This window comes from Narcine bancroftii, chromosome 10 (assembly GCF_036971445.1).
Source record: "Narcine bancroftii isolate sNarBan1 chromosome 10, sNarBan1.hap1, whole genome shotgun sequence".
In the NCBI taxonomy this organism is placed as follows: domain Eukaryota; kingdom Metazoa; phylum Chordata; class Chondrichthyes; order Torpediniformes; family Narcinidae; genus Narcine; species Narcine bancroftii.
Window position 1 is genome coordinate 44,376,058 of NC_091478.1, and position 20,926 is coordinate 44,396,983.

General features: G+C 42.4%; 2 protein-coding genes across 18 annotated transcripts in view; one reads left to right on the forward strand and one right to left on the reverse strand.

Moving 5' to 3' along the window:
• Window positions 1–20,926, reverse strand: part of LOC138744504 (catenin alpha-3-like) — a 1,801,283-nt gene that overhangs the window by 1,246,687 nt on the left and 533,670 nt on the right. The gene's annotated exons all lie outside the window — the stretch shown is intronic.
• Window positions 1–20,926, forward strand: part of LOC138744505 (leucine-rich repeat transmembrane neuronal protein 3-like) — a 318,566-nt gene that overhangs the window by 184,046 nt on the left and 113,594 nt on the right. The gene's annotated exons all lie outside the window — the stretch shown is intronic.

Below are 20,926 nucleotides of genomic sequence, written 5' to 3' on the forward strand. Positions count from 1 at the left end.
CAGCGCCTCATGGCTGCTGCTGAGTGATAGGCGCTGCCATCTTGGGCACCGACCTGCAGTCATAGAATTTCAAGTAAAACCACCTCAATAGGCCATTCAAATGGGCCATTGGGCCCTCAATGGGCCATTCAAAGCCGATGCGGAGCCGACGGCAGTTGGCTGGGCGGCTGGACCCCACAGGAGTGCTGCATCTCCACTCCCTGTGGTCCGCAGCTCTGCAGCTACAGTGGCTCCCGCAGTGTTGCCACCTTTATCTATGCTGCACATTCTATGTCTATTATGTGCATCGTGGATTGGAGAAACACTGTTTCGTCTAGTTGTGTATGTACTGTCAAATTTTAATAAATGAACTTAAATGGTACTAATAGTTGCTTGTGTGGTGAAGGTGCCTGTGTTATTAAAGAGTCATATTGCAGATTTGCAAACTTTACATCATGTATACATACTTAGAATAAAGGCAAAATAACCCTTTAATAAACACAGCGACCCTCACCACACAAGTGAATAATAGGAAGTTCAACTTTATTAACATTTGACGGTACATATACAACCAGAAGAAATAGCGTCTCTCCGATCCACGATGCCACTACTGGACGTGCACTCACAATGCACAGCACATGATAATCACACACACAGAGGGAGGCTGTGTTAGCCCACTGAGCTCATGCCAGCTCATTCCTCTATTTACCCTATAACTTATTCTGCTAACTTGCCCATCAACTCCCCCCCTGACCTTACTTAGCCTACACAATAGGTGTAGTTTACTGTGGCTAATTAAGGCAAACTATTAATGAATGCACCTTGGGAATAAGTCATTTAAGGCCCCATCTTTGAAAATGGTGGGGTTGTTTTATTCACTTTAATGTTCTCTAGACCCAGGTGCTGTCACGGAGAGGATCAGAGGAACAGGAATGAACCAGTTCATCCCTTCATGCTCGTCACAGAGATCACACTGAATACAGTGATCAACTGTGATCCAGGATTCAGCATTTGGCCTCCTCTTGAATTAGGAAGGACGAATTGTTACCGTTTCTTTCACTTATTCTTTGTCTTACTGATTCACTGGGAAGCGTTCAGTATATGGGATGGAGTTGCCTGCCCATCCCCAGCAGGAGCACTGGAGGTGAATCATTAGATATGGGGATAGTGCCGGAGGATTGGCGCATTGCGCATGTGGTTCCGTTATTTAAAAAGGGTTCAAGGAGGAAGCCTGGCAACTATCGGCCTGTAAGTTTGACGTCTGTGGTAGGTAAATTAATGGAGAAAATTCTTAGAGATAGTACTTATAAACATCTGGATAGACAGGGTCTGATCAGGAGCACTCAACATGGATTTGTGGGAGGAAGGTCATGTTTGACCAATCTGATTGAATTTTTTGAAGAGGTGACTAGGAATGTGGATGAGGGTAGCGCAGTGGATGTTGTCTATATGGACTTCAGTAAGGCCTTCGATAAGGTACCACATGGAAGGTTAGTTAGGAAGGTGCAGTCTTTAGGTATAAATTTTGAGATAGTCAAATGGATTGAACATTGGCTGAAAGGGAGAGGCCAGAGAGTGGTAGTGGATAATTGTCTGTCAGGTTGGAGGCCGGTGACCAGTGGTGTGCCTCAAGGATCTGTATTGGGCCCATTGTTGTTCATTATATACATTAATGATCTAGATGATGGGGTGGTGAATTGGATTAGTAAATATGCAGACGATACTAAGATAGGTGGAATAGTGGATAATGAAGAAGGTTTTCTAGGATTGCAGAGGGATTTGGGCTGCTTAGAAAAGTGGGCTGAAAAATGGCAGATGGAATTTAATGCTGATAAGTGTGAGGTGCTTCATTTTGGTAAGAAGAATCAGAATAGGACATATGTGGTAAATGGGAGAGCATTGAGGAATACAGAAGAGCAGAAAGATTTAGGAGTGACGGTACATCGTTCCCTGAAGGTAGAAACTCATGTGAATAGGGTGGTGAAGAAGGCTTTTAGTATGCTGGCCTTTATCAATCATTGCATGGAATATAGGAGTTGGGAGGTGATGTTGAGATTGTATAAGACGTTGGTGCGGCCTAATTTGGAGTTCTGTGTGCAGTTCTGGTCGCCTAATTATAGGAAGGATATAAACAGAGTGGAGAGAGTGCAGAGAAGGTTTACCAGAATGTTGCCTGGGTTTAAGCATCTGGAGTATGGGGAGAGATTGGACAGATTGGGTCTTTATTCTTTGGAGCGTAGAAGGTTGAGAGGGGATTTGATAGAAGTATTTAAGATTATGAAAGGGATAGACAGAGTGGATGTGGATAGACTATTTCCGTTAAGAGGAGGAAAGATTAAAACAAGAGGACATGAGTTAAGAATTAAGGGGCAGAGGTTTAGAGGTAACATGAGGGGGAACTTCTTTACTCAGAGAGTGGTAGCTGTGTGGAATGATCTTCCGGGAGAAATAGTGGCGGCGGAGTCAATTGTATTATTTAAGAAAAGGTTGGACAGGTATATGGATGAGAGGAAGATGGAGGGTTATGGGCATTGTGCAGGGAGGTGGGATTAGAAAGGGGTGTTTGGTTCGGTGCGGACTAGAAGGGCCTAATGGCCTGTTTCCGTGCTGTAATTGTTATGTTATGTTATGTTATGTTATGACACTTGATGTCTGAAGGGACTCTCTTCTTATTCACTCTCTCTTATTGTCGGGGATGTCAGGCAATGCAAGTGGTGTCTTTTTTGCATACCTTTAAAGCAGGCAAAAGTTGTTGAATTTTGGTTTTGTATATTGATACATGAGAATAAAGGTATTATCATTTGAATTTAATATTAATTCTAATCTTAGAGACACAGCCAAGTAACAGTCCCTTTCAGCCCAAATGCACTGGAGGGTGGGAGCAAACCCGAACATCTTGGAAGTCCGCTCAGATGCATATATTTTTTAGTTCGGTCAGCAATTTCAGTATCCTCGGCTTCAGAAAGAAATAGGGTGTTTAAGTACAAACATGCCGCCACAACATGAAACCAAATAAAAGCTCATTTCAATCTCAGCTGCACATCAGAAAACTCCTGGGTTTAAATGTTAAGGTTATAGAGAAATTCAAATGATCCAATTTAAAGTACATCAGCACAGGGTTTTATTGCATTCAAATCACCAGCACTTCCAAAGAGAATTCATATTTGGTAGATAAATAATAATTTAATGGTTCAACATTTGTAAACTGATAGCATCCTGTGCAAGCTATGAATGGGCGCAGATAAGGCATCGGGAAAGCAGGACTGCAATTCACCAAAGGATACCTGTCTCTTTAAGAGACAACTTTATTTAACTACAGCAGCTTCACCATCAGCACAGACTCGTTTTTCTTGGTGACTGCAGCTGGCCTGCTGCTCAGCAGAAAAAAATACTGTAATTGCTGAATTCTGAAGTAAAGTCAGAGATGCTGAAATGTCAGGCCATATCTGCGTAACGATGAACAATTCTCCTTTGAAGACCTAAAAGGCAAACTCTGTTCCTCTCTCTCTCTTTCTCTCTCTCTTTCTCACTCTCTCTCTCTCCTCCCCCTCCCCCCCCTTTATTTGCAACATTTCCTGACAACAGGTCAGCGATTAGTTTACTCCATTTTATGATCGCATGAATAAGCTAAATTCAAATTCAAGGCACAGCATAGATATTAAAATACAGTTATATCAGAGACTGTCATGTTCAATCTCATAGTAACACCAGAGGTTCTGAACAGCATTTGGGAATGTCCCTGCATGCATTGTCAATCCTGGCAATGCAGGATTCACAGACAGATTCGGTCCTCAATGCCAGCTCATCAAGAAGGTTATTTTCTCAAGGGGATCATCTCCCACATTTACTTATGATACCCACATCTTATGAATGAAAGAAAATGATCGGAGTGTTTAAGGTATAGTTCCTGAAGGATATTACAAAGCATACCGATAAAGTTTCTCTCTGCCGGCTTTAGCACATCTCTGCTGAATTTTGAATACCATTAAATTTCCTCTTAACCTTGTCTATTCAAGAGAAAAATCCAAAGTTTCATCACAGAACTTAGACCCTTCGGTCATGGTCCAGTACCTGTCCTCGACAGTGGAACTGCTGACTCGAAGTTTTTCCTCCAGGTGGTATCTCAAATGTTTCAGCATTTGGGGAAGGATGTGTGGTTCAATGAACTGAAAGGACCGTATTTTCCCGGCATTGCCAATGTTTAACTTCAACCTGAGTGTATTGTGAGCAAACTCCTAAGGGGAAGCAGTTTTCCAACTTCATTCTGTCATTTGTTCACTGACAACAATGTTTCCTTGGGACCATCACCTTAAGTGTGGAACCCACCAGCTTTCTGGAGTGATGCCGGGAAGGGCTTTGTTCACTGAATGTGTGGGCTTCCACACCATTGTATTGGGAAGGGTTGCAGCTGTCATGTGGCAGCACTTCCCCCTGTCTAGTCAGAGGATACACCAGCTGCCCATCAAGGTTTGATTCCGCCCCACCCATTAGTGCGCACCTTGCTGTTGGCTACATGTAAATTACCTGGACTGGACTCTCCAGCCTGCCTGTCCTTGGCCTTAGATTAACCCTTCTGCCACTGAGCTATTGGCCCCCCAGTAAATGATGTAGGCTTGTCCCTCCAGCACTATAAAGGTGCCATGTGCTCTTTGTTAGCTTGGGACCACCCTGCTTCACTCCAGGCCTACAGATGTGGAAGGGTGCTGGAGAAACTGTTGGGAAGAAGTGCACTGTTAAAAGGGTTGGTTGGGAGCATTTAATTAGTGTCCCTTATAGCATAGAGCCATGCCTGCACTGTCGAGGAGTGGTGGAGCATTGTACTGATTTTTCTCTGATCATTGTATGTACCAGTTCATCGTGTGTGTGTGTGTGTGTGTGTGTGTGTGTGTGTGTGTGTGTGTGTGTGTGTGTGTGTGTGTGTGTGTGTGTGTGTGTGTGTGTGTGTGTGTGTGTGTGTTCTGCATCAGTTGCCATTTTCCCACACTTGCCTTCTGTAAATAAAATCCTTCCCTACATCAAAACTGTGTTCCGAGTCTTTGCCTTTGAGACTTACCAAACTTGTTTCCTCACTCACAACAACCATCGATGTACAGGCACAGGAATCAACACAAGGAGCATCGTGAAGATGTGGACAAGGTTCCTGGACACTCTATGATACCATTACGTTGCAGTTGCAGTGCCCCTTAACAGAGCATTAGACTCATAGAGTCCTCAAGCACAGAAACGGGCCCTTTGGCCCAACTAGCCCAAGCTGACCAATCTCATCCCATTGTGTGCATTCAGCCCCTACGTCTCTAAGCATTTCCTATCAATTTATCTTTCTAAATGTCTTTTGAACATTGCAAGTGTTTCTGCTTCCTCCACTTCTTCTGACCACTTGTTCCACACACCCACCACTCTCTGTGTGGAAAAGGTGCCCTCAGGTTCTTTTTAACTCTTTCCCCTCTCACCACGTCCTTTAATTTGAGATGCCCCAACTCTGGGGAAAGAAATTGGCTATTTATTATGTATTTCCCTCATAATTTTACACATTTCCATAAGGTCCCCTCAGTCTCTTCAGCTCCAGGAAGAAAAGTCCAATGCATTATAGAACCATAGAACATTCTTCTTCTTTGGCTTGGCTTCGCGGACGAAGATTTATGGAGGGGGTAAAAGTCCACGTCAGCTGCAGGCTGACATTACAGCACAGAAAACAGACTATTAGGCCCTTCTCATCTTTGCTGAAACATCATTCCTCTAGTCCCACTGACCTGCACCCATTCCATAACCCTCCAGGCCACTCCAATCCATGTATCTATCCAATTTATTCTAAAAACTTGAGTGAGCTCGTATTTACCACATAAGATGGCAGCGCATTCCATGCTCGCATCATTCTCAGTGAAGAAGTTCCACCTAAATCTTTCACCTTAAAGGTATGTCCTCTCATATTTATCTCTCCATATCAAAATTCTGATTAATTTTGAATTAATCTCTGCTTAATTCAAAATCTATCAGTCCCAATAACATTCCTGTGAATCTTATTTGCACTCTTTCCATTTTAATTATATTATTCCTGTAGCTGGGTGACTAGAAATGTGCAAATTAATCGAAGTGTGGTTTCACCAAGGTCTTGTACTGTTGTGACAGGACATCCCTGCTCCAGTATTCAATGTTTAAATTCTTAAAGTGACAATTCTATGAATTGACATCTGTCAATTATTCAAAACAATAACAACAGGAAAAAACAAAATTAAAATTCTACTTAGACACCACAAAAATTCTATTCTGATCAATTTTAAAATAAAAAACAGGTGGCTTTCAGGCACTTACCCTAACTTTGGGAAGAGATTTTGTCCAATAGTCTGGTTGCAGACAAGATGGAGTCACTGGTCTATTGCTGGCTAATCAATAATTCCACAATAACCATTACATCTGCTCTCCATTACCTGTTTATTTTACGTTGACACCTGACTGCAATATACAAGAATTTAAAAAGTAGCAAATAAAATTAATTTACTACATTGGAAAGGCTATAAAGAGAAAAGCAATTAGATTTTAAGCTCTAGAAAATATAATGGACATTGTAATGCCATTTCTCTCAAATGGAGACTTTGAAATATGTTAATTTACTGCCAAGTGAAAAGAACTTCATGAAAGTAAGAATATATGCTAATTCAAACAAAGAAAATGACTTTGGTTTTGTAAGGATATCTGTAATAATGATGAAAGCTATTTTTATTGAAATATTGCTTGAGGAATTGTTTGCAAGATGAAGTATTTTAAGAGTGTTTTCCCCAGCAGTGGTGTTCCCTGTGCTACTACTTGGTCTGCAATCCCTGAGACCATTCAACTTCTTTCTATCTCCACTCAGCTTTCTTATTTATTGCAGTCCCCTATTTGGGCCACTGGCTAACAATTACACTGTTCCACCACAGGGCGGGAAACTGAAAAGCACCGTGATCTGTTCAGCAGCTCAATGCAAATGTAAATTATGTGATGAGGGAAATCCACTTTCTTTAGGTTGTTTGAAGGCCTCCAAGCTTGTGAAATTCTCAGGCCCGTGTGAGTTTCCTTCTGCTCTGTCCTCTGCTCAAGCGCAACATAAAAGTGAGTCCAGCAGCCACAGTGTATGTGGACGTGATGCAAAGAGAGAAGATTACAATTTGGACCTGCCTTCATCCACGGTTAGCGTAGCACGGTGGTTTTCATATTTTTTCTTTCCACTCACATTCTACCTTAAGTAATCCCTGTGCCGTAGGTGCTCTGTGATTAGTAAGGGATTACTTAAGGTGGTATGTGAGTTTGAAAAAAAATGTTGAGAACCACTGACCTAGACCCAATTGTTACTGAAATATTTTGCTTGAGAAAAGTTGTCATTGGCCCCTTTCCTTTGGAGTTAGGAAACCGTGCATATAATGAGCCAATGAGGTACGATTTAAACCGGTGGTTTTCAAGCTTTTTCTTGCTCACAAACCACCTTAATCACAGAGAACCTATGGCATAGGGATTACTTATGGTGGCATGTGAATGGAAAGTAAAAGTTTGAAAACCCCTGGTGTAGCGATTAGTACAATGCCAATGTCCTGGATTCGAATCTGGTGCTGCCTATAAGAAGATTATACGTTCTTCCTGCGTCTGCGTGTTTCCTTCAGTGCTCTGATTTGCCTCAGTGTTCTAAAGATGTACAAAGTTTGTAGGTTAATTGGTCACAGGGGTGTAACAGGGAAGAAAGGCCTGCTATCGTGCTGCATCTCTAAATTTAAAAAAATTAAAAATTCAAGCACATTAATTCAATGGGACACAAGTTCATTAGAATTAACAACATAAGGACTCAGGAGACTGTGTACAGTGGAATCCGGAGAAATAAAACAAACTGCCGGAAGGACTCAGTAAGTCGAGCAGCATCTTCAGGGAGAGAACTGTCAATGTTCCGGGTTGTGATGCTGCATTGAGGAGAAGAAAGGAAGGAGTGGGGGAGGTGGGGGCAGTAAGGGTTCATATGAACCGAGGAGGAGTGAAGAATGTTGTACAGATGGAGCCGAGAGGGGAAGATAGGCAGCTGGGTCATAGTTAGAAGAAGACGAGGGAAAACAGAAGGGCCAAAGGAGCCAGGTAGGTGGAGCTGACGGTGATGGTGGAAGGAGGGTGACAATGGGGAAAGGTGAAGGGCAGATGGAAGCAGATGGGGTAAGGTGACACCTGTGATTAGTAGGTGGATAGAACCAGGAAAAAGAGAGGGCTGGTGAATACTAACGTGAATGTTCATTGCACAGGGTTCCGAGCAATAAGAATCAATGTAGAGGTCTTAACTCTGATTAAGTGGTAATAGAGCAAGCAGAATAAAACCTAATGATTTATCACAATGCCCACAGGCCCAGAAAAGTTTACGTTGATAAAAATATTAATATTGGAAAATACAGTGATACCCCTATTATCCAGAATTCAAGCAACCAGCAAAAATTTGAGGAAAATAAATAGGTAAAAAAATGCAGAAGTCTGAAATTGCTGTCCCTCACCATGTGTTCGCCAATCTCAGGAAACTGGAAAACTCACTTATGCAGCATCTACCAATCCCCTCAGATGCCGGATACCAGGGGTTTTACTCTATGTTTTAAAATGTCCTAATTACAAGAATTCTCAGCACATCTGTCCCAATCTCAGTCCAGTAAATGAATAATGTTGGTATGTTACATTGTCGTACTCTGAGGAAATGCCAGGATTTGATTACATGACTGATATACGTTTGACTACATGACTGATACACATTTGGACATTAACTAGAATTATTTTATTAACAACATTTTAAAGTAAGGAAAAAACAGGCTCCTTCATTTAGTCGGATGGACACATTGGGCTGAAAGGCCTGTTCTCTATTATTCAGCACAGGAAAAAGTCTCAAACCACCTGTTTGGTTCAGGTGTCTTGATCCTTTTCCCAGCTCATCAACATTTCCTTCTCTTTCATTCCCCATTGTGTTTACAGCAAGCTTCCTCTTAAACCTAAATAGTGGCTGATCCATGCACATCCTCCCTTGGTTCTCAGCTGGTCTAAGTGCAAGAGCTGCAATTAGCCTATGTCCCCTGGGTGGAGGTGGGGAAAATGGTGATTGCCTTTGCTACTGATGGATGTCAAAATGTGCGACTCTCCGGGGAAAGGAGAATTGCTCTTGGCTGCAATGCTTAGAGTCTGGGACCTACTTAATCTTTGTTGACTCCAACTGGTATATGTTTACAAGACAGAGGTCCCCATGCAAAGCTTCCTGCTGTGGATGAATGAGTGGTACCAAGGCTGGGTTTTGCTGGGGTCAAGACATATCTCCATAGGAGGGAAAAATCCAATCCAATTCCAATCAACGTGAAGGGCCAAAATTCAAGTTTATATGTCACAACACTGTCAGTCGAGGAGAATTCACATGTAGTTTGACTCGTCAACTGGAACAAATTACTGAGCTCTTGCAGTCTGTTTCTTCCATCTAAGAGCATGGGGTACAGCTGTGGGATCTTTTGTTACTCACCCAATTCTGAGAAATTTGTTTCATGGATTCATTTATCACACTGATGAACTTTCAAACTTTGAAATGCTGGGGCTATGTAGGTTTGTCCAGATTTTAAAAAAAATCTTCCATTGATGACACGGAGCTAAAAATTTGGCTTCATCCTCCTTGGAAGGTGAGCGCAGTGTGACATGATCTTTGCCGACGAGTTTACGAATTATTGCGGCACATGGACTTTCAGAAGAAATTACCTTGTTGGTTTCAGGCAAGTTTCACAGATTGTGGAAACAGCCTTTAGGCTCAACTTACCCAACAAAATATCCCACCCACACTAGTCCCACCTGCATGTGTTTGGCCTATATCCCTCTAAATCTATCCTTAAATGTCTAAAAAAACTTTATACCTCGTCCGACCACCCATTCCATACATCCATCATCCTCTCTGTTTAAAAATAATGTTACCCCCTCAGCTCACTGTTCAATCTCTCCCCTCACCTTAAACAGATTTCCTCTGATTCTCCTGCTCTGAGTAAAAGACTCTCTATGTTCACCCAATCACCCAATCTATTCCTCTCATGTCGCTGTTTAATTGGCTAATGTTAAGTGAGAAGGTGCTTCACAGGTCTAAAACATATAAAGAGATTCATGATGGGTCATAACAATGAACTCATCTCTATGTGACCTTGTCATCCTGCAATATTCCTGTTACTGTTGGTAACTTCATGGTTCTGGTTGAACCTGAAATCTGTCATTGCAGACCCACAAACTGAAGCTTACCATGAACAGTGATTAAACCTCAGGCCATGGGTCCTGAGCCCAATTACTAGATTGCCCTGATGGCCTCTTGAGTTCTTTTTAAATGTCTCTGATGGCTGAAGATGATTGAAATCAATTTAAATAGATATATACAATTTTAAAAATTACAATTTTTTTTTAAGATACCAGATTGTTTATTTGAGTTAAAGGAAAACACACAAATCTTTTTAAAAAGTGTTAATTGACATACTTTTTGAATCCAGTTTGACAGCCTCATTGCTTCATGAACTGATACTTTGCATCTGTCCCCTCAACTCAGGAGATTTATTTATGGACTTTGCAGCAAGACCAGTGGCAGAATGGGAAGTCAAATTGCTGAGCATTTGGGCACCAGCTTATCTCCGACCTTCACATGGCAGTGCTTGGTCATGGATGCCGGTGATAAACTGGTCCAAGAGGAGGATTTTGCTGATGGTTCTCTGCATTTTGGGCTCTCATCCTCTCAGAGAAGCGTCGTAGGTTCAGTAGTTTAAAATCAAATGTGGTGCACGGGAATCAGCTGCTTAATCTTTCTCATCCACATGTGTTTTGAGGGTGTCTTCTATTTAAATGGTACCCATGATATCAGGGAATACAACTGAAGATGTGTCCGATATGGGTTAATATTCCCAAGTGTTCATCCTTCATTATTGTCATTGAGGCAACCGACCGTACTAGCACAATGAGAAAGGATCAATCTCACCAATACTGAAATGTCAGGGATTGTAACACTGAGCCCTATAAATCAACCTGCTTTGCCTAAGCTTTTCCTTGCCCATCCCCATCAACATATCCTCCCAATTCATTCTGACTCCTTCAATTATCCTTTACATGCACTGAAGAATAGAGGGAAGCACATTCCTTCTCCTCTTCCTTTCTCGCAGATCAATTGTGACGACAAGTCGTCAACAAAAACACCTCTCCGCAGGTGCTGGCCAAAATACTGAATATATACACAATTTCTCTCTTTATTTCTGGTTTCCACCATCTGCAGCACTCTGCAAAGTTCCTGTTGGCACAGATTGCCAGCAATGGCAATGACCATGAAGCTGACAAATTATTGTAATGGGCCCTCTGGCTCATTGTAGGATATAAATCTTCATCTGGCTAATCTGCAGTTCCTGACCATCTGAAGACACAATGAACAAAGAAGGGCACCAGAACCTGGTGCCTGATGTGTGCAAAAAAAAAATGTAGGGTTCTTGCTGAAGGGTAACCTCCTTTAATCTAGTCTGATCAATTTATTAGATTGTTTGCATGTGAAAATAAGTAATTGGTTTTCATGCTTCGACTCCCACCCACTGCTAAATGCTGAATTCCTGTGCATCCAAGCAAATCCACTTGATAAAAAAGGTAAAAGGCTCCAAGAACTGAGATCTCTAACCTCACTCCTGACTCCATAACCCAGTCTCAACCTCACACATGCTACTGGAACTGTGCCGCCCAAGAACGCAAGAAACTGCAGAGGGTTGTGAACGCAGTTCAGACCATCACATAAACCCTCTTGACTTCTGCTACATTTCCTACTGCCGAAATATTGTAAGACTCGCCCCAACCTGACCACGCTCTCTTTGGCCTCCTCCCATCAGGAAGAAGATTCACAAATGTGGGATTTTGTAACATTAAAATCAAAGGCAGCTTCTTTCCCGTCATTTTTCAGACTCTTGAATGCACCGCGCAATTGTCACATTATTTTGCCTTTGGTTTATACCGACTCATCTCTCTGTAACCCTGCAGTTTTGTACTGTGTCTTACTTGCAGTACTCTATATGGGATATCAATACTCACAACAAACCTTCTTACTGAACCTTTGTACAGGTGACGATAAACTTCAGCTTGAACATTAGCTGTAATTCCCATTTCCCATCATCTCTAACCCTCCAACAGTCTTCCCGAGGTCTGTGACTTTCCTGCCTGATCTCTACGGGAGTGTTCAACTCCACGTGTACCGTTCCGAGCTCTGATCTCCCTCACCCATCCCCAGTTGAATAATGAGGACTATAAAGTCCTCCTCCAGATAGATCCCAGAGATTAAACTCAAATCAGGTAACTGTAAAGAAGGAACTACATTGCCTGGGATCTGACCATAATTTCACCTACATTACACTGAGGAGCTGGGCTTAGAGGCTCCCCAATGACTTAGCTCTGTAAACAATATGCTGAATTTTACCCCAAATATCTTACCCCTTCATTCAATCATAACTTTCTATACTTTCTCCACTAAATAAATCACCTTTGAACCATCTCCATCCATTAATTATTATGGTTCAGAGGCCATTCCGCTTTCTGTTTCATGCGAACATCCAACAAAGCAATTCTATTTCTCCACTTCTTACTTACCTGCAGCCCTACCACCATTTCCCATGCACGCAGGATGGGTGGCATAGTTAGCACAACGCTATTACAGCGCCTGTGACCCAGATTCGAATCCATTGCTCTCCCCGTGTCTGCGTAGGTTTCCCCCGGAGGCTCCAGTTTCCTCCCACCCTTCAAAAACGACACTGTTTGACCTGTTTTGTGATTTTGCTTCAAAGAAAACGAATAGGGATTGTAGATTAATTGGTGTATTTGGGGGACACGGGTTCTTGGGCCGGAAGGGTTTTTTATCTCTTGGTAGGAATATATAGGTTGGTACAACTTATCTGGGATCACATTACAATAATAAAGAATCTCCTTTATTAACAAAGATAAGTTTCAGAATCTCTGTGCTGTCAAACAGCCAATACAACTCTGCCCTCATTTGCTCCCCTACATCCTCTTGCTGCCTAATGACTTGATTGAAAACTCAGTCCATTTCTCTGTGGGTGTAACAGGTTTAAGTCTGGTTCCTTCAATATTCCCAGGACAGTGACAGTAGGGCCAAGTCCCACGTCAGGTGTTCTGCATCTGGTGAAAGTCAGTCGGGCTATGTGCAAGAAGGTTCCCTCAGAGAGACAATTAATAGCAGTAACACCAAATCAGTCTTCAACTAATTAGGCACATCACAACATCATAGATCTCAGTGGTGGAGCAACAATAAAATGGATCAGTAGTTATCTGTGCTGCCACGTGCCTGGCAGGATTTACCTGATACCGTTCAAAAACCATCATCATGATCCCCTCTATGTCATGGGTCTTATCAGCAGCTTTCACCTGTACAGCCTTCGCTGCATCCTCGGCATCACCTGGAGAGACAAGTCCCAGATTCTGAGGTCCGCTCCTGCGCTGGACTTCCCACAATGTTCACGCTTTTAAGACAACACAGACTGCACTGGTTGGCCCACGTCCATTGCATGAAGGATGATAGATTGCCAAAGGACATCCTCTACGGAGAACTAGCAATAGGAATGTTGGTGTGGTTAACCACTGTAATGGATAATTATCTGGTCAAGCATATCTGTACCTGTGCCCCTCCCTTCAGGCTTCTCTGTATAAAGGTGGCTGTTCCACAGTGCAGGGCAGCTGAATAATAGGAATGTGCTATGGTCCCAAGTGCATTGAAGCCTATTGGATTTTGGACAATAGTCTCCTGAGTGATTGATGGCGCATCAGTTGATAGATCCCCTTCAAGGAGCTTTGCCAGTGCTCCATGAAAGCCTTATATATCATCACAGAATTCTGGGAGGAGCCAGCAGATGGCCGCAACAAATGGTAAGGTACACTTCATCAACACCTAGAGCAAGGCGAAACTCAGTTTGAGGGGCAGAGAGCTAAGCAAAGGGGGACAGCAGGCAACAGTTCAGCGATGCCCTATATTTGCAACAACTGTGGCAGAGCCTGCCCTTCCAGGATCGGCCTCCATAGCCACAGCTGAAGATGTTAAATGAACCAGTGACTAACAGAGGTGTACTACCCATGGTCGATCATGACCGACAGAGGCCAAGAAGTCTAACTGTGATGATTATCAACGCTGCCAAGTAACATGGGTGAAACAAACTGATATGAGCGCGTTTAACACAGGCTAAAGTCCACCAGTATTTTGCTTTGACTGGGCTGGAGACTGTGATATCTGAGGGCAGTCCACACATGACATGAGGCAGCGCTGCCCAATTAAATGTTAACCGAATCCCGCAGATTCCAGAAATCTGAATCAAAAAGAGAAAATGCTGGTAGCACTCAGGCAGCATCTGTGGGGGGGAGATAAAAAAGGAGGAGAGCTAACAGTAAGGTCTGTTTCCCTTTCCACGGGTGATGCCTGACCTTCTGAATATTTCCAATAATTTTAAGTTTATTGATACATCAGAATCAATAGTTATTGTTACAAACAAGTCACAAATTTGTTGTCTTGTGGTAGCATCACACAGTGCAAACATTTATATATAAGCCACCTTACAAAACAAATAAAAATTATTGCATGAAAAGTCAAAGTGAGGCAGTGTCTTTGGTTCATTGATTATTCAAGAATCTGATGGCAGTGGGGAAGAAGCCATCCTTGTGCCGCTGAGTGCTCGTCTTCAGGTTCAAGTACCTTTTTACCGAGGGTAGCAGAGTGAAGAGGACATGGCCTAGCTAGTAGGGGGTCCTTGAGGATAGAGGCTGCTTTCTCGTCGATGTTCTCGATTGGGTGAAGTCTGGTGCCTATAATGTCGCAGGTCGAGTTAACAAGACATATGAGGTTTTTTTAATTGTCGTGAGCGTTCATAACAGACAGTGATGCCACCAGCCAGAGGTTTTCAAGAGTCTTTGGTGATATCCCCAATCTCCTCAGACACCTCACAAAGTCTAGCCGCTGCCGAGCTTTCTATATGATTGCATCATCATGGTGGCTCCAGGACAGATCCTTGGAGATGGTGACGCCCAGAAATTTGAAGTTCTTGACCCTGTCCACTACTGAGCCCTCGATGAGAACTGGGGATTAAAGCCTGTTGAAGTGCCCTTCAATATTTTAGAGCCTTCTCCCCTGATGGGAGGAGGCAAAGAGAATGTATCTGGTGTGTAATTCAGCATATTGGCTGCCTTTGCTTGGCAACAGTAGATGTAGACAGAGGGCGGAAAGTTTGTGGAATACTCTGACCTGTATTCATCACCTTTTGCAATTTCCTCTGATCTGTCAGGGATTGTAACACCTAGTCTTATAAATCAACCTGCTTTGCCTAAGCTTTCCCTTACCCATCCCTGTACCACGCTGTGATTCATCCAGCAAGTATACTTTCAATGATGCATAGTTGTTGAGGGACATTTTCATTTTCACAATGGTGGGGGGAGGCATTGCGGTCTGCCTGATTGAAGGACTCAGTAAGTGCACCGACAGGCTGCCAGCAGTGGGAGCGAGTCACGCTGAAAGAGGAGAGCAGATTCTTTCTCCACAGGTCCATTGGCATCCTGGATCCAGGCATCAGTAGTCCTGTGGTCTCAGCCAAAGGTTTTATCGAATTAAAGATCTGGTATCGTGGTGACACACCACTGCATACTGTTACTTGGTTACTGTGTATGTGTATGGTCCATATGTATGGCTGGCCCACCTTCCCTAGGTGACCCCACCCCCTGGGATCCCCTAATAAAGGCAGTTAAGCCAAGTCCCTCCCTCAGTACGAATCCTGGGATCGGGCCAGAACAGGAGCAGGGTCCAGGTCTTTTGGTATTAAAAGCCTGTCGTCCTGCAACTCCAGCCCTTTTGGTATTATTGAGAGTGCCACATGCTATTTTGTTGCATTGATGAACGGGAGATAAATTTTTCCATTAATGGCACAGAACTTTATGAACAGAAATCACAATGAATTTCACTTGATGGAAACTCTTCCAATAAAACTGACACTCCATTAACCTTACTGAAGAGAGGGATATTATTAAAGGTAATTAGGATTTCTAGGCTTTGCACAAGTACGGTTTACACAGTATGGTTTACACACTGTTGATACATTGTCTCATAACAGCCTTTTCTTTTGACGCTTTGACCTTGAACATAACATTTTATTACCTAGATGATGATGGCTGCCTTTTAGATCTCCTATATCTGTTTCAATTGAAGTAATGTGTACTAATTCAAAAACTGTTACTAATTCAGTAAAATCAGTACCTGTTAAATTGGTCTCAAATTGTAGCCTGTAGTTTCTCTGCACTCAGAGCATGGGGCTAAAATAATAGGTTTCACTGAATGAAGACCTCAGAAATGTTTTGTTGCCGCTTGCTTGTCTAATTGACTTGAAAAGTCTTCAATACAGGTTCATTCATTTAGAAATAAGGCTCACAGTGGCTGATATGAATAGAAATAGAACAGCACCATGAGTGCATTTAGTGAATTTTATGGGAGGTATTTAACATGAATACCAAGCTTCAAATCAAAAATGATGTTCACTATTGCTCTGTGTGGTTGCTTCTCTTCCCAAACTTGGCTCACATACCAATATTGAAACATTTATGGTAAACTTCATCAGTTTACAGAAAAATTGCATTGCCGGAGTTCTCTTTCGACTGAAGATGTTCCAAACAACTAAATATCTGAGAAATACAGTTAGCATAGCAGTAGAGGAAAAAGAATGACATGGAATCAGCTTCCAGCAACAGGAAAGTGATTGTGATCTATCGAAGTGAAGCGGATTGAGAGGTTAGTGCTGGTCTGGGAACTGGGATTGACTCTTTTTGAGATAATGTCACAGGACAGACTCCATTAAGAGGCAGCTTGTATAAAAGATGACAGCCCACGTGCTGAAACAAGAAAGACATGTTAAAAAGTACGTTTCTGGTCCCAATTTCCATTACATCATCATAGCACAAAACCTTTTGTAGAGATCACTAATTTATGGATTCAGTACCATGGTTACTGATATTTTACTTAATGTTTCTTGGCAATCGTTAAATTTTGGTTTTCTTTTAAACCAATCCCTAATTACACTGTGATGCCATCAGTGAATCTATGGACTTATTCTAGTGAAAGGGTTAGAACTCCATCACTCAATGGAGAGATCGAATGAAGAAATTTAGAAAAAACATTGCATTCATTTAGTGTCTTTCATAATATTCAGATGGCCTGAATGGTGAACAGCCAATAAAGAACTTTCAGAGAGAATCACCGGTGTGAAGCATTTGATGGCTCTGGGTCAGTACTCTCTGGAACTTAGAAGCATAAGGGAGGGTATCTCATTGAGACCTACCAAATATTGAAACTGCTGGATAGAGTGGACACGGAGAGGATGTTTCTGATTAGGCTCCGAATAAAAGGACATCCCTTGAGAAAAGAGATGAGGAAAAAAATCTCTTCAGCTAGAATGTGGTGAATTCATGGAATTCATTGCCACAGATAGTTGGGTCATTAGGTATATTTAAAGCAGAGGTTGGTAGGTTCTTGATTAGTAAGGATATCAAAATGTGTTTTCCCTCTCAACCTCATTCTCCCGGAGAAGGCAGAGAACAGGGTTGAGAGGAAAGATACTGTAGCCATGATTCTAATGGCAGAGCAGACTTGATGGGCAGGTGACCTAATTCTGCTCCTAAGTCTCAGTAAGGCTGCGGTGAAAAAAAACTGTAATTGCTCACAACACAGTCCTGTGAAGAGACAGAATTGTAGTAAAAGGTCAGGAGGAAAAAAGACTCCTGTTGCAACATGCAAATGTGGTGGAGAAACTCAGCGGCTTACTTGGCATCTTTACGAGGTCATTAGATCTTGGGTCATATTGGGCAGTGTGGGCTTGTGGGCAAGTAGGGTCTGCTAATGTGCTATAACACTCAATTAAAATTAACATGGACGGTAGCAAACATAGCCAGGCCCATCACAGATGCCAACCTCCCACCCATTGCAGAATCAATGTAAATGCATTGCCTCAAGAAGGCAGCCAATATCATAAAGGGACCTATAACCTCAGTCACAACCTCTTCTCACTGCTACCTTCAGGCAGATGGTACAGACACCTGAAGACCAAAACCATTAGGTTCAAGAACTGCTTCTTCCAACATCTATCAGGCTCTTGAACCTCCCATCAGGACATTATTACTGCTCTGACACCACAAAAGGACCATCTGCACGATTGCATTACTTTTTTATAAAAATCAAAATTACTGTGAATATTTATCTATTTATCTTATGCATTTATTGTCTATTTTAATTCAATTAAGTTTTTTTTCACAAAGACGTGACCTGCTGCAGCAAGTAAAAGTTTCTGTGCACAAGTACATTATGCAATGCCTTTGCCAATAAACTCAATATCATTAATGTGGTTGGACCAGGATTTAATGTTGGTGATGTTTACAGTAAAAACTCTCAACCATTTCCACTTCAGCACCCTTCAGATTAGCCCACCCCACTCCACCCCATTTTCTGAAGTTGATAAACAGCTCTTTTGCTTAGCTGACATTGTGGGAAAGGTTGTTGTCTACAGACAATATATAGGAGCTGACATAGGGGTCCTTGTTATCTAGGTGTTCAGGGCTGAGTTTAAGGCCAGGGTGATGGCGTCTTCTGTAGAGCCATTGCCAAGGAAAAATTATGGAATTAGGGTGATTGCCAAAGAAAAATGAGTTTTTATGTAAAAGCACCAGATGTAGTGAACGATCCAGTCAAGTGGCACAGTGGAGCAGGAGAGCTTTAAGACAAGCGTCAGTCGGTACGATGAGTGCAGAGGAAGTTCAAGAGGCTGTGTGTGCTGACATGCAGCGTTAAGTGTAGGTCTCAGGATGAGAAGTGCACACACATGACAGAAATGCTAAATACCAAGAGGCTATTTGTTATTATGGATGGGTCCAACTTCAATTGAAGTTCATATGCAATATCAGAGAACAAACAATGTTCAAATGGAAATCCTGTCACAGGGAGGAGCAGAACTTCATCAAGGAGAGATTTAATCCCAGAGCACCACGCTACAAATACTGGAAATATGAAAGTGCCAATGTGCTGGAAATACTCAAAATTAGCTGTTTTTCTCTCTCCAAAGATGCTATCTGACATGCTAAATATTTCCAGTCATTTCTCTTTTTATTTTGCATATTTGGAGGGTACAGTAATTTGGCTTCTGATGGAGGCTCTGTCCTGCGGTGAAAGTGCAAGGTCTGCCCAAGGCCTGAATCATTTTTGCTGAAAATATCATTGTGCCTCTTGGCTTGATTGATTGGCAGCTTTCCCGAGACTTTGCTAGGAGCTACATCCAAGTCTCTAAGTGCAATACCAACAAGAATATCACAGTGTCAGAGGTGCCAACTTTCAGATGAACCTTTAAACTGCAGACCCACATACAGACCCAGTGGAAACAGAGGAGTTCTCCCCGAAACAGCAGCCATCTTGCATCCAACATCACCAAAGCAGGAAACACGCGGGAACCGCAGATGCAGGAATCTGGCACAAAAAAAATCCCAATCTGCTGGAGGAAGTCAGTGGGTCGAGCAGCATCAGGGGGAGAATGGTTAACTTTTCAGGTCAGAACCCTTTATTAAGATACGTCTTGATAAAGGGCTCCAACCCAACACGTTCCTCCAGCAGCTTATTCCTCAAGCAGATGATTTTGCCTACATTCCAGTAGTGGCTACACTTCATAAGAACTTGATTGGTGGAACAGCATGTCAGAGGTCACCAAATGCAATATAATTTTTTTTGTAATTTAGAGATAGATTACAAGCCCTTACAAGGGTCTACCAGATGGCGTATTTTCTCATGATCTAATTTGCAATATAACTCAGTATGGGTAAGTCATTTTTCTCTTCCATCACAATGTTCAGAAAGCTTTTAGGCAACACTAAGACTTTCAGAAAACGGACAGACTCACACATAGTTAGCACAACACTATTACTGCACCGGTGACCCAGTTTCGAATCCAGGGCTGGATTCAAAATGAAGCCCTACTGACCCACAAGCCCAGTGATGTCCAAATGAACCCATGTTACCAACTCACCTCATCCAACTTTGGAACATTGGAGGAAACCAGAGGAACCCCAAGTGGACACAGGGAGAATGTAGAAACATCCAGCCCTGGATTCGAAAGTAATCAAGGTTAGTTCAGTCCCCTGTGCAGTAACAAGTAGTGGATCTTGGATAGAACTGACAAGCCTTGTTGAAATATGAGCCAATGTCAAAACTTGCACAATAAAATGATTAACCTAATGAAACATTTATTGACCACAGTTTTGTTCATTATACTGTATTCAAATCTAATAGTTACACAGGTACTTTACTTGGCCTGCAGATGTGTTCCCAAGGATGTCGACGCTAATTGAATCAATGCTGAAGGATGTCATTATAACATTCTATTGAGTGATACATTACTGACATCGATATTATACTGGGAACCCTGTTTGAACTAATGGTCTCCCTTTTACTACTGGGCCACAAACAAATCAGGAACCTGGCCAAAACATTTGCCATTCCTATTGTTGTATTGGGAACCTAGGTAACGGTTTCCTGTTATTAACCATCGTTCTTCCTACAGCTATGTGCAAGTGGTGGAAAACTGGGCGTAATAAGTGGAGGCAAAACTCTGCTCTTCTTTTTATGCCCTTTCAAACTGCCGTGTAAAATGGGGTTAACCGGGCAATTTTCCCTGTTAGCGTCCCAGTTATGCAGCAGTTAGAAAGGATCTGACCCAGTCAATCAGGTCCATGACCTAACTCAGAGGTAGTCAGGGAACCCAGTTAAACATACCTAGGTCGCATCCACAGATGATTTGAAAATGAAAATGGCTGACCCTCTTAAACAAACGATGTAAGCGCTTGTGTGCGTATGTCACCAGGCAGCCAGTGCCTGAACATCCAGTGGTACTTCTGGTGAGTATGTGATGCATCA